Below are 15,303 nucleotides of genomic sequence, written 5' to 3'. Positions count from 1 at the left end.
GCCCTGCCAACACCCCCTGAAAAAGATAATTTAGGAGTTTGTGGATTTTGCAGGTTGTTTAGATGAGTTTCCCCACAATCTGATTTGGGCTGCCCAAATTAATGAAAACACCATGTCCTGTAGTAATTTTGCAATCACTGCTTTATCTTAATTATAAGTAATTTGCAAAAGGTATTGGAGTGGAAAAATAAACAAATAAGAAAAATCTCAGATAAATGCATTGCCAGAAAGATATAATTCTATTATTGATTTCATTATCAAACATTAACTAATTTGGATTTTTAAATCAGCTTTTCGGCCAAAGCATTGCTCTGAGAGTACTGAGTAATCTTAATGTTTTGTTTTCCATTTTTTATTAAATTTTCCTCCAGAAGAATTTTCTGCATTATGAAGGTGGATAAAAATAATCTGTAATTATGCTTTAAGATTTTAAAAGTCCATTTCTAAGAGTTCCCATCGTTCTGAAAGAGGGGAGCATGAAAGAGAAAGACCAACTTGACTCCAGGGAGTTCTGGGCTCGATATCAGAGCAAAATTTCTGTATGAAACACTTGAAAAATACAAACTCTGAAAAAAACCCCATCCTGAAGAAAATCAGGAAGGGATCCATTTGCAGAGGACATTAATTTCAGAATAAAATCCAGCCAGTGGGAGTAAAAATCATTACCCAAGGAGGACCTGAGGCTGTTGGATGGCTCAGGGACCCAAATGCAATCTGTGTTCTGATTTGGCTACACTGGAATTTTCAATCAAGTCACGCTGGAAATTCGTTTCTCTCCTGGTGCTGCTTTGTCCTTGGTGGCTTTGGGTTTCCTTTCAGTGGAGGAGCTGAACAAGAGACAGAAGAGGGGGAAGCAGGAGGACAACTCTTCCCCAGCCCCTGTGGACACAGATGTCTGTGGGTGATGAAGGTGGAGGATGTGCCCATGTGTCTTTTCTCATATTTATTTCTTAAAACCTCTGTTTTTTCATGGGGTTCATGGGACAGAGGCATTTTTGGGGTGCTCTAACCTTACCCAAGCACTCAGCATTGTCAGAGGTGTTTGCTGATTGTGCTGCTGCATGTCTCTGCTTTCAGGTCTCACCTGAGAGTATTTCTGATGGGCTATAAATCACCTACAAATGTATTTTCAAACACAGTTTTCTATCCTTTTTGCAGACCATAAATGAGAGACAAACTGCCCAAATGCAAGTGCTCCTTGGCTTTGCAGGATGAGATCCATAACCTGTCCCGAGGGATTAATAATAATCCAGGATGCTGGCAGGCCATCAAGGTGAGAAACTTTAGCTGATTTCATAATCTGGAGGTGATTAACTTTGCATACCACTGGTTGGAAGCTCCTGTGGTACATTTTGTGTCTCAGTTTGTGCTCCTGACCACAGAGGGTCTGACCTGGTGCTGGGGAGGCAGCGGGGCCCTGGTGGATCCAATTCCTTGGGGCTGAGCAGGACATGAACAAGCAAAACCCTTTCTGCTGTCTTCTGTTGGGTGTGAGCACCTCCAAACTGGTGATAAACCACAACTGCAGGTGACTTTATGAGTGAGCCTGGGGGGGGTCTTATCCAAAGAAAGGTTGGAAGGCCCCAATGGATCAGGGAAGTTTTAGCCTGGCTGACACAGTGAGATTCTGAGCTCTGGGTGATTTATCTCTGGCTTCTGTTTCCAGGTGAGTTAATAAAAGCTCATTCCAGTTAATCTGCATCCTCTGGGTATTGTCTGGGTGTCTTTGTGGCTGGAATGAGGCTGCAGTCATGGCTTGGCGAGGGGAGCAGAGCTTAGAGCTTCTGATGTCCATGAATTAAATGAATCAATCTCTTCCAACACACTTTAAATTGATCTTTGATTGGACCACATGGCCCTTGGATAAGGCACCCTGGTATTAGTCAATTTGACTTGGAAAGATGATGATACAAATTAAAATGGAAAGATGATCTATACTGAGCAGCTGTGGTTCTGCAGAGTGATCTTTTTTTTTTTTTTTTTTTTTTTTTTTTTTTTTTATTAGTATGCTGCTGTGTTTGTGAAGTCCTTTCGTGAATACTGATGGCTTGAGCCCAGGGCTGTGTCCAGAATTGCAAACTTGGGCATTTGCATTAACGATCTGTGGCCTGTATTATTGCTTTAATCCTGGCTTCAAATTGCTCAGAATCTGTAACACAAAATGCTCCTATATCCTCTGCTTAAAAGAACCTATTTATGTCTAACACAGTTACTCAGAGATGCCTGCTGGTTTGAAGGTCTGTCTTCAAGTAATTTGAAATTCATACAAAGGTCTTGAAACTGTCCAATTGAGATTAAAGTCCTGAATTCCCAAAGGAAGGGGATGTATTCAGGCACCTGGACTACAAGGGAGGCTCCTTGTGAGTAGTTTTACGTGCCCAGTGGAGAATGGGCAAGTGGAGTAAATCTCTTCCTCGATTCCAGCAGGATTCGTGTGACCTTTCCACAAGTGACAATGCAAAAATGAGCTGTGGAATGATTTCCAGCTGGTTTCTTTTTGATTAACCATAAAGCAAACCATAAAGTAATTTATATGGGCATGGAAAGGTGAAACCTCACTGACCGATCTCAGACGTTCTTTAAATGAGTCGTATCCTCACAAAGAAGTGTTTATTTTAAAATCCAATAATTACCTGATTTATTAACGAGCTAAATCAATGCCTCTTCAATGTCAAGCACCTTCTGCTTTCAGCCTCTCTCTCTCTCTCTCACGCAACTTCACGACCAAACCTTATTTCTAACCCCAGCCAATTTCAGCCCACAATTAAAATATCATGGCTAAATTATAAAGAGCCCTTCCCCCTTACCCCCTGCCAAAGATTTGTAATGGGACAACTGGAAGGAGGTTATTATAAACAAAAGCAAATAAAAAAGAGAGGAGAGGAGAGGAGAGGAGAGGAGAGGAGAGGAGAGGAGAGGAGAGGAGAGGAGAGGAGAGGAGAGGAGAGGAGAGGAGAGGAGAGGAGAGGAGAGGAGAGGAGAGGAGAGGAGAGGAGAGGAGAGGAGAGGAGAGGAGAGGAGAGGAGAGGAGAGGAGAGGAGAGGAGAGGAGAGGAGAGGAGAGGAGAGGAGAGGAGAGGAGAGGAGAGGAGAGGAGAGGAGAGGAGAGGAGAGGAGAGGAGAGGAGAGGAGAGGAGAGGAGAGGAGAGGAGAGGAGAGGAGAGGAGAGGAGACACTTCTGAAGGTGGGACACTTCTGAATTTAGCTCTGGAGGCTCCATTGTGTCAGCTCCTTTGGAGCCGCCCTAATGCGATTGCCTCGTCAGCGGCATCAATAATGGAGGGCCAAGATCAATCTGTAATGAAGGGAGATGAGGTCATTTTTCTGACTGCAGGACTGTGATTCTTCCCCAGTAACTGGAATTCCCGTGGTCATGCTGGATGTTACTCTTCACATGCCCCTAGTTTGGCATAACCAGCGATAAATCAAATTAAACCTCCAGAGCAACGTGTTGCTCCTAAAGATTTGAATAAAAGTGGGTAGTGTTTCAGGTTTTAGGATGTGGTTTATCTCTCTAGAGCACAAAACACAGCGTTTTGGCTCTGTTTTGTTGTTTCTAAGCTTTGTGTTGTATTTTTGCACAAATTTAGCTGGAGAGCTATGGGTGAAAGGGGGAGAAGTGAGAGCCTCAGGTGGCTGCAGCCAGGAGGGTTAACTGGGGACACGAAAAAGCTGCTTGGGCTCTGCTCTGCTGGGGATCTGCAGGTCATGGAGGGGATCATCCAGGTGGACGAGCCCAAAGGAATCCTCTGCAGCCAAAAATGACACCTGAATATGCCCCTGATCCTTCCTGCTGCTTTTCCCATCCGAGGCACGGCTCGTCTGTTCCGCGTCCCTTCAGCGTGTGCCAAAGGCTGGATGCCCACACTGGGTAGATGCTCATGAAGGGATCACAGTCCCAGTTTCAGAAAGGTTAAAAGACTGCTCAGGATCACTGTTCCCCTGCAGGAACTTTCCTACCAGCACAGGGGTTCATGCTCCATTTGCCTTTGGCAACGTGGCGTGGCTTTAAGCTCCCATCTCAGCAGGGTCACTCCCTCTCCCAGCACTACAAGCAGGTTGTTTTCCAGGTAATATCTCAAAGTTTGATGTCTGGGAGAGGTGCTGAGCTGCTGTAATGCAGCAAACCACTGACAAGTGCAACAGGGTCACGTCTGTGCCTGCTGAGGGCTCAACTCGGTTTCTATAAAAATTATCCAGAGCTGTGGCTACAGCCTTTGCAGCAGCAAAGATGTGTTAGAAGTTGTGATCTCTGCTTCTAATCCTTCTTTAAAATTAGTGGTCTGGAGAATTAATAATAATGCAATGCTGGGGGAGAAAAGTAAGGATATGCTCCTCACCTGTGTCCCTGCAGACGCTGCCACAAGATTTTGCTGCAATCTCCATCCTACAGAACCACCCCAGTGCTGATTGTGCTGTTCCAGCTGTCTGTCAGCAGTCGGGATTGAGTGAAGACAGCACTGACAGGACAGCCAGGGATGCAGTGGGACACAAGGAAGACTGGAAGAGCTCTGGCTGCCACGAATGGCAATTCTATTCCTTGCCAGAGGAAGGCTGACAGCTCCAGGGCTGTGGGCAGCCAACCTGAGGGCAGCTGGGAATTGGGATTAAGCTGCTGATCTCCCTAGGATCTGGGAAGGGATCAGAGTCAGCCCTGGTGTGGATCAGCCAGGGCCAGGGGGATTAGGGAATAAACCTCTTCAGCTGCACAGGTTCCCTCCAGGGCAGGACAAGCCCCAGCAAAGTGGAGTGTGGAGAGTTTTTCTTGGATTCTTTCTGCATTGAAATTACCCCCCTTCGAGCATGTCTTTGCTTGGGGCTGATGATGGAGAAAGAATAGGACTCACAGAACTCTGCACTTTCATTGAGGATGTTTTGGAAGCTGAGCCTCGCTGAAATGTGATGCAATCTTTTAATTTCCACCTATTCATTGGAGGTTTTGGAGTAGTTTTGTCAATTCTCATTTTGCCTCTTAGTTGACAGAGAATTTTATGGTTCTTGCTATGGATGTGCCATTGCTGCAGCTTTGTCCCTCACTGTTTAGCTCACTCCTCACAAGAATTTCTTCTTTACTGAGTGGGTCAGGTTAAACTAGCATTAATTTAGTAAAAGTAATAGTCCAATTTAATACAACAGTTATTTAGTAGCTGTTTAGCACTGCTGAATGCAGAAAAACCTGCTTTAACCAATACAGCTTTAAAGTGACAGAAATAATGAGTTGCAGTATAGGAAAATCTGCTGACATCTTTCTAAAAATGAACAAATACAAAGCACAGTTCATGATTATTTGTGTAGTTTTAAACTGGAGGTGCCCGAACGTTCTGGTGTAGTGTCAAACAATTAAAAGTCTGAATTAAATTAGTAACACAATAAGTAGATAATTCTGATAGTGACTGTGTACCTGGCAGTGTGTTGTCCCACCATTCCCTGGGTTTTAATTGAAAAGAAGCTCTTGGCACTAAAAGACCTTACAGAGCTGGAAGGGTTGGTAATGAGGAGCAAAATTAAATCAGAAGTCAGCTTTTTCCAAATTTAATATCTTCTTAAAGTTAATTGGGATTAGTTTAATCATCCACTTGTTGAACTTGTGATTCTTCTTGAAATAGAATCATTACAGAATGGTTTGGGTTGGAAGGGACCTCAAAGCCCATCCAGTGCCACCCCTGCCCATGGGCAGGGTCATTTTCCTTTATCCCAGGTTGCTCCAAGCCATGTCCAACCTGGCCTTGGACACTTCCAGGGATGTGGCAGCCACAACTTTTCCAGGTAATCTATGTCAGGACTTCACCACCATCTTGGTAAAGAATTTCTTCATCAATGTCCTAAATTGATTAAAAAAGAAAGATGGATTACTGGTGAAGGTCATCAATCAACTTTTCATTAAATAAAACTTTCCCAAATTTTTCCACCTGAAAAGCTACTTTTTGTCAAAAAAATATAAGATCCGACAGCATTTTTAGAGGTAAATCTGGAATTTTCAATGCCTCCTTTAAAATCTTTCCCTCCTAAGAAAACCTCCCTCCTTCTGTAGATTGCCACTGGAATGTGAAGCACTAGAAACCACCCAAAGTGCATCCCAGAAATCTCCCTTTCTGACCTCAGTGAGAGGAGCCCTCCTGCTTGCTGTGACATTCCAAACAAAACTGATACGGAACCCAGCCCTGATAAGGATGGAGAGGAAAACGTGTCACAGCTGTGGCTCAGAGGGGGAATAAGTGAAGGGTGGAGAGCCATGGCCTGATGAGCTCGACTTCTCCAGCTCACTGAGCACGCAGAGCTGCACTGCAACCACTGAGCAGTGCCCAGAGTCCTGATTTTCCCCCCTCTCTGGAATTTTTAGATGGATATAACCTCACTGAGATAATGCCTTACTTATCAAGCTGTGGCTGGAAGGATTTTGGGCTTAGAACGGAGCTGCTCCTGCTAAAACATGGATGGGAAAAGCCACTCTTTATCAAGAGAAGGGATAAACAGGATGTTTTTAATATTCAAATGAGCCTATAGATTGATTTTCTTCAGCAAATGAAGCATCCCTATCCATTTTTTATAAACTGATTTCAGAAAAATCACAATTGATTAAAAAATTAGGGTGTACTTTTTATTTAAAGGGAATACTTAAGTATTTACGCTAAATACAGACAAGCCCTTCACAGTCTACTAAAGCAGAAATAATTCTGCTGCCACAGCAATTGTGTGAGGAGTTGCCACAGAGAAATGAGCAAAATCTCTCTGTTTGGGTTCACTTCAAAAAAAATATGGATCATTTTCTTCTTTCATGAACGATTCTGCTGTCGAGATGTTTCTCACTATGGCATGGCTGGATTCACACCTGCCCTGGAGGAGTTTGTGCCAACAGTTCTGTGCCATCCAGGGATCTATGGGGGATTAACACCCCCCAAAATTCCCTCACAGCTGCAGCTTCAGCTCATGCTTAACACAGAAGGTTGTGTGAAGTATTATGTGGTAATTATGTGACATCTTAAATCCTAAAAGATGATACGGCAGCATTGCTGAGTTATTTTTTTAATTAGATTTCCTTGGAGTATTATCTCAAAATTCTTACATTTACTTAAAATTGTAGATTCAATGATATCTTTCAAAACCCCCAGTTTTAATTTTTAATATGTTGCAAAATAAACCAAGAAGGGGAATAAGAATGACTCAAGACTTGTCCTTGACAATAATCAATATTTTTTATTGCTTTTATGATTTTAATATTTCTAATGATTCAAAAATCTGTTCTGATGTTATTCTGGAAGAGACCAGATGGCCAAATAATGTGTAGCATGTAAATTAAATCAGCAGTCTGATCGAAATACTTATCCAAAACCAAATACAGGCTGTGACAATAATTCCACAACCATTTTCAAAAGATAGGAAAAAGTCTTGTGCCAAAGAATGAGCTTTGGATATTCCTTTAGATTGCATTAGTGGTTTTAAATGGAAGGAACACGGAAATCGATGTCCTGGGTGATAGAGGGAGGTATCTATATAATATAGATGCATAAATATTGTTAATTATTTAATTCTTTAGTAATGAGTATTTTAGTATTGGCTTCTTATGTTGGGTTGAAGCAGTGTGGTCTGTGCTTGGCAGTTCTGTCCTGTGCCAAAAGTGAAGGAGAAGTTCTGTGGATGTGTGGTTTCCCAGACTTTTTGCTTTAGAAGGTGTTTCCCAATGCTACCATCCAGAAAGCAGCCCCAGCTCCAGTTAAACCAATTAGGCCAGCAATAAAGACCAGTTTGTGCCTGTCCAGGCAGTTCCTGAGTAAACTGGAGCTGGAATTACGATTAAGGATATCCCAAAAAGGAGTAAACCCAAGTGATTGTGGCTTTGACATTTTTAGGGTGGTTTGGGGTGTCCCACGCAGCCATTTCCTTCCACATCACCATTTCAATTTTGTGGTACAAAGGAATGTTGCTGAGTCCCAAAAAATTGGGTAAAATGAGGTTTTTCTGGAGCAAGAAGCCTCATCTCATTTTATCTCTCTTTCATTCTATCCAGCAGATCTCTGGAGATTGTTCTTGATTTGCTCTTGCCAGAGATTGTCCCTCTTTATTAATATAATAATACCGAGATTTAATTAGACCACATCTTTTATTTTACTTCCCGTCCTGTCAGCAACAAAAGGTGCAAGGAGAGCAGATCATAAAATATGTCAGCTTGGGGGGGGTCACTCCGTCAGCTCTGCGCCGCAGGGCACGGAGCAAGGTTATGGAAAACGGGCAGCACAGAGGAGGAGGGAATAATGGATATTCTCAGATTGGCTTAGATCTGCTCCTGTTTAAATCAAAGGCAGTTTTAATATAGTGAGACTAATTCTGGCCTCTTTTGCAAACACTCTGTGGAGAGCAGGATCCTCCTCACGTGGCAATACATCCAAAGGAAGGAGTTTAAGTGGCAGAGAAGTTTGATGGCAATGGCTTAGGTGACAGTAATGCCTTATAAAGTTTCTTACCTCTAGGTCACCACTCCAAATCCAGTCTAGGTCATTACTGACACAGAGTCATTATCATCTCATGAATGGCATCAAATGGCACTCCAAATGTTAAGTATCCCGTTCTGCAATTGAGACATGAGGAATCTTTCTGTCAATTTTCTGCACGATTGGTGAATCGCTCGTCGTGTCGCTCTTCACCCGTAGCCTCTCCTTTATCACATCCAATGACAGCCATCACCTGCCAAGGGTGGTCGATATCCCATGGCCAACCTGCCATCCTCATTGGCTGTAGGATAGCCTGAATAATGTATTTGGTTTGTGTCCGATATGGCTTTTGTCCTGTCACTGTCTCACATTAACATTTCTCCTTACTTGCTCCACTGTGGAGGTTATTTGGTGCAGTGGATATTCATTGCCAAGGGGTAAATAATTAAACTCAAACAGTATTTTCCATCTCTGTGTTTTCTGTTGTTATTTTCAGAGGTGGCTGGAGGACAATATTGCCTTTACCAGCGATATTGTGTCCATTTTATGTTTCAAGACACAAATAAGAGTGATTATTAGTCCAGTTCCTATAATGCTACTTCAAAATTGATACAGGAAAGCCTTATCAATAAAACACTCAAAGTTGGTTTATAAGTAAACATTCTTTTGTTTGGTATCATGCTCCCCCAACATCCATCTGGATCTAAGTGTCCACAGCTCCAGTCTTTGTGAAGAGGGATAGGGAAAGGTGTTTCAGTGATGGTCAGGGTGGGGATTTCTTCCTTTTCTCATCTGGGTCCATCTCTATTATCATTTACAAGTCCTTTTCCCCTTTATCATTTGTGTGGCATCTCAGTTACATTTTGGAAACTTCCCAACAGCTTCTCCAGCCCTGTGAGATGTGAAGGGCAGCACTTTGTGACCTGGTGGCAACTTGAGCCTGTCAGGCCTTGGCCATGTGCAGCTTTCAAGGAGCAAGGACAGGTGAGACATTTGCTGACCAGGGCTGAGGTTTTAAATAACACCAGCCCTGCTGGAACAGTCTCTGCTGAAGCTGGAGTCCTTTGTGAGGGTGACCCTTCTTGGGGCCAAGAGGTCGCTCTCCATTGCCTAGAGAAGAAAAGAAGGACAGACAGCTGGAAAGAACAGTGAGGAAGAAGCCAAGGAACTGTCAAAATATCTTTAGGATATGAGCAAATTATTACTTCTTAATGTGCTTAAAAGACACAGAACTGAAATGAAAACTAGTAAGGTCTTTCTTTTTCAGATAAAGTAGAAAGAAAGACTCTGTGAAGTTTTTCTTTCTCTTTTCCTCCTTCCCCTTTTTTTTTTTTTTAACCCAGAGATTCTAAAATACTTTTAAAATAGGATTTTACTCTCCAGCCTTACTTTTCCAATTTCCTCTTAGCACTGTTCCTATAAAAGCTTGTGCTGGTGCCACTGGATCTTTTATAGCCAGCCTGCTTTTCCCATCCAAAGTGCAAGTAAGGCTGAAAATGGAGAGCTATTAAAAGCCCTGATCCAAATCCAGGTGGGGAATGGTGTGTCAGCTGCTGGAGGGGAAGGACATCTGAGGTAAGTGGGTGCTTCCCTTGTCATTTAGAACAAACAAGGTTTCAAAGTCGAGGGCAAGACCCCTGTGCAAAGGGATGCTTGGGGAACCATTTCTGAGGCCAGTTGTGCATGTAAAATAAGGTTAAACCTGTGCACAGCTCGGGCTGTGGGTGACAGTTCCCACCCAAGTGCAAAGGTGTTCCTGTAGCACCAGCACAGCCATGGAATAATGAGTGCTCCGCTGCCTTTTTCCATGTGCTTGCACCAATCCAAAAGGAGATGGGTGCATGGACAGGTACAAACTGCTCTGGCTTCAGAAAAACGCACGGGAAGGAAAGAAACCAATCTGGCTTAGCAGTAAAACCTGGGAAATTACAGATTTTCTGCCTGGCAGTGCCGAGGAATACACAGCAGGTAAAGAGGAGGAAGCAAGATTTGCCTGGATACATCCCCACCAAAGTTTCCCTTTTGTAAAAAGAAATTAAAACAACCATTACAATTCAAAGGTATTTTGATTTTTGAAATTACACTGGTTTCTGCTTCCAGGTTGTGTAAAATGTTAAAAATCAGCTCTCCTGCAGAACAGGTGGCTGCCTTTCTATTCATTGTGATAACAGGAGGGAATCTGATGTCCCCATTACCTCAGTTTCCCTCTCATGAGCCGGTCTCAGACCAGCTCTGCCAACAGTGAAATGTGATTGGAAGCTCTGCTAGGTCAGAGAGGTCTTTCTTCCTCAAATGTAAAAATAACTTTATATTTAATAGACCACCAGAGTCACCAACTTTTCCAAACCGTCTTCCTAAAGAAAAAGAAATTCAATAAATTTGAAATCACTTAGGTAAATCTTGTGGGAAACTGCATCTTGTGGTCCACATGCAAAGCTCTCGGAGTCTCTAGCAAATCATCTCTATTTTATGTATTTTTAATGCACAAATCCTTTTGGTTTATTTCATTTTTACTGGTACAGCGCTTCCTGAAAGGTTTGATGTGTAAAAGAATGGAAGCACAGGCAGCAGCTGAAGCAGTTTCCAAGCAAGAGCAAGAGGAGGATGATTTACTGAGAGCTGTAATGAGAAATAGACTCCCAGTTTCATAAATTCAGAGTAAGTCCTGGTGCATCTTCCTTAATTGATGTTCTCTCTCCTGAAGTGCCACGGCGACTCCGAGCCCATCCACCGGGGAGAACACATGGGTTGCACTGGGTTATTTAATAATGCAGCCAGCGAGGAGGGAAAAACCACTGCAGGCAGAGAACTGCTCGTAGTTCAGGCCTGAGCTCCCCAGAAATGAATGGCAAAGTCCTGCCCTCCCGACGATCCAGTGGGGAAGATGAGTACTCCTGCACAGCTCTTCTCGTTAGATCCCGAGCAGCACTGTGGAATTATCGATGGAGAAATCCATGGACTGCAGGACGAGAGCCTTGGAGGCAGAACAAGAAGCTTCGTTTAACCCAGGAATTGCCGTTGCCTGTTGGAATCTCCAGGAAAGTCGAGTGTCTCTGAAGGTGTTTGATTCTGTGCTGCGGATCAGAGGAAACGTGGCAGTTTGCCTTGGGAATGCTCTCTGGAATATTTTTTTACATCACTGAGAAGCATTTTGCCTGAAGGTGTGAATTTCAAATTGAGCACTAAGAATATCGAGATGTGGTGCTGGGTGTCGTGAAAAAGGGAAGAAAAGGGAGAGAAATCCAGTAATGTAGATAAATAGCAGAAAATGAGATCTACATGAGAGGTTTGATTAAATTTGGAATCGGCTGCTGGACCAGAAAGATAGAGCTGAGTAAAAGCATGGAGTTAACTAAGGGAAAAATGAGTTTTGGAGCAGGAACAGAGCTCAAATTCATCTTTGCCAGCGAGGCAGGAAGCTGGAGTGACCTTGAGAGCTGCTGTGAGTGCCGTGCATGTGCGAGCCCTACGGCGGCACGGAGAGCCCTGCGCCGTGGCAGCTCTGGTTTTTATTTTGGTGCATTTAACACTGAGCTGCCATGGACCGTGTGTGGCAATTTGTTTTAAGTCCATAACTCAGCCTGCTGAGAAACCAAGGAACTGGCACGGAAACTCAGGCTCCTGAGGCCAGGGTGGTTTTATATCTGAAGTAGCCTCAGTCTCTTCGTGGTGTAGGAGAACTGGACGTGTCATTAGATGTAGATTAGTGGGGGATGGCCTTGATTTAGATGTGATTTTTAGAAACACAGGGACTCTTTCTGGCCAGCAGGAAGCATTTCTTCATGGAAAAGGTTGGAAAGGGCCACCCAGGGAAGTTTGGAGTTCCCATCCCTGGAGATGTCCAAGGATGTGGCACTCAGTGCTCTGGGCTGGTGACAAGGTGGGGATGGGTCACAGGTTGGATTTGATGGTCTGGGAGGGCTTTTCCAGCATCACTGATGGTGTGATTCTGTGATAGGACCTTGGTCAGCAGTGATAACACCAGTGGATAACACAGTTGTAGGGTCTCTGAATCAATAAATGGGTAAGCTACTGCTATGTCAAGGGCAGGGGTTGTCCTAAAGCTCTCCTGCTTTTGGTCTTAAACTGAACTCATCCTCCCTGCATGGGAAGCGTGGCCACATCCCAGACCAAGGCTGTCCTGTGTCCCATCAGGTGGCTGAGCTCCTCTAGAGGGTGTTTCCCCAGCCCAGCTGAGATGAACCAACTGAGGAAGGACCATAAAACAGCCAAGGGTGGAAGGGAGCTCTGGAGGTCCCTGGGCACAGCCTGGTGCCATGAGCTCTCACTGCTGTCGGTGGGGCTGCTCTTGTCACTGTTATGAGCCCAGAGGGATCAATAAAACACTGAGTGAGAGCAGAATAATACAGTGACACCTTGAGAAAAATCCCAGATGTGTCACCCTCCTGTTTGGGCACCCTTCCCACTAACAAGACACTCAGCAGTGCCTTCCTGCAGGTATTTTCCATCATGCTGATCCTCTGTGGCCTCATTTTTCTGCTCCCATGACCTATTTTTCCCTTTCTGTCCAGTCACAGCCGCTGTATCTCCTTGTTTTAACATCCTGTTCTTTCTGTCCAGACTCTGTTTTTAAATTTTTTTTTTCCCCCTGCTAGTTAACTGTAATTATACAGCTTTTTAATGAGTTTTGATTCACTTAAACGTGCTTTATGTGCCTAACAGCAAACCCCTGCTGGTCTGATTTTATATAGTGTATTAATTGAGACCCCTTTTGCAAGTACACTGTTTGTGTGGGGCGAGCACGGTCCCCAACCATAAATTCTGCTTTATTCCCACTCTTCAGATTAGATTTTTATTTGCATTCCATGAATGTTTTTTTCCCACTAAAATCCTGTCACGTACATTTTAACCACTCCAGCAAATTAATTCTTCCTATATTTAATGCCATACCCAGAAACGCCTTTATGGAGCTTCTAATTGTTCATTTCAAACATTCCAAAATTAGTTCCCTTTTATTAATTGGGGAGTCATCGCATTCTGGAGAAGACAGAAAGCTCTCTTGCAAACCACATTAACTGGACAGATGCTCTGAAATATGTTAAATATTACCCAGTGAGAGGTGATGCAGTTCATCAATCATGTCAGTGCCACAGCCTCTCTGGGATCGGTGTTGGGTAACGGTGCTGTGAGAGAGGCAGTGTCAGAAGGGATGAACTGACACCACAGACAGCAGTTTTATGTTTAGGGTAAAGCAGGAAGAAAATAAAAATTTAAAATAGCTGGAGAAATGTCATTATCCCTGATAGAGAATCATAGAATGGTTTGGGTCATCTAATTCCAACCCCCTGCCATGGGCAGGGACACCTTCCACTATCCCAGGTGGCTCCAAGCCCCGTCCAGCCTGGCCTCGGACACTTCCAGGGATCCAGGGGCAGCCACAGCTTCTCTGGGACCCTGTGCCAGGGCCTGCCCACCCTCCCAGGGAACAATTCCTTCCCAAAATCACATCTAAATTCACCATCCAGCTCAAAGCCATTGCCCTTTGTCCCATCACTGGAGAACATTGAATGGAAACTTGTAACTCAATGAGGCTGTGAGAAAGGAGTGGGACTTGATTTGGGTTTCACTCTTGGTTTGGGTTTCACTCTAGGGTTTTCCCTGGAGCTCAAACACTTTACAAAGAGTCAAGACCATTTTATGAGTGACAAATAGCAAGTTCAAGCAAAGCAAGAGTTGTCCAGGCAAAATCTTCCTGGAGACATTGATTATGTGGGTAGGAGGCAGATTAAGACTTTCTTTCCAGACTTTGGGTCACCCAAAATAACCCACCTACCTCCTGGCAACAGTTCATTAACTGGATCATCTCCATTCCTCTCTTCAAACAGATCTTATCAGCAAAACATCTAATGGGATAAGAGTGTCTTGGGACACACATTTACATATGTAGAGATAAAAAGACTTACATAACCCTAGGAGCAGAAAATACATCTCCCTCAGACAGTTGCCAATGTTCCCTTGCTAAATCCTTCATAATGGGGTTTTCCTGCCATGTCAGCAGCTCCATGACAATAAAGCCACTGGCACAGGTATCCTGACAGCCAGTTTCAATGGCCACGAGGCAAGAAATGCCAAGTTCCCTTCCTTTTTCCAGCTAGATGGATGATGTTTAAGCAAAGAACAAAATCTGTGCATTATGGCTCTTAACTAACCCATTAAAAATAGCCTCAGGAAATATCTGTAGCTCCTTGCTTTATAGCAGGGTGTTCAAGGCTCTTTAATCTTTTCCAAATAGGCGGCAATAAAATGGAGTTTTTTGAAGCCTTCCAAGAACCCAATCACGGCACATGCCGACAAAATCCTAAGTGTTTAAAATCATGTGCACAAAAAGAGCACTCCAACAACAACATTTCACTCCTTAGGTGCTGGGTGTCCTTGGCAAGCCCTCTTGCTGACTCAGCAATTTTGACTTCATCCTCCCTCATCCAGGTTTTCCGTAGGATTTGCACGAAGCAGCCGATGGATGTGGCCAACAGGAGCCGTAGGGTTGAAAGATGAAGCACTGAACTTATGGACAGCCACCGGAATCTGGCTCAGCTTCCATGTTTATTTCCTTAAACGCCCCTCCCCAGTGTGTGCCCTGCGCTGCTCTCAGAGGGATGAGTTGGGATTGGATGTGGGGTGGCCTTTGAAAACAGAACTCTGTGTCGTGACTGTAATGAAGAGTGCTGCTTCCTGAGGGATGATCCTAATTGATCGTAATTTCCTCCCACAGAAGTCTGTTGTTGTCCTGAGGAGTTCTCTGGAAGTCTTCTAGGAAATGTGGAGCTCAAATGGGGTCATTAGGTGGTGGAAAGTGATGGGGCCTTCGTGCTTCTCCCAAGGCAAGAACTCTCCAGCCATTCAAGTGAAACTCAATA

The sequence above is a fragment of the Aphelocoma coerulescens genome, chromosome 9 (assembly GCF_041296385.1).
Source record: "Aphelocoma coerulescens isolate FSJ_1873_10779 chromosome 9, UR_Acoe_1.0, whole genome shotgun sequence".
NCBI lineage: Eukaryota > Metazoa > Chordata > Aves > Passeriformes > Corvidae > Aphelocoma > Aphelocoma coerulescens.
Note: the sequence above shows the minus strand (reverse complement) of the source record.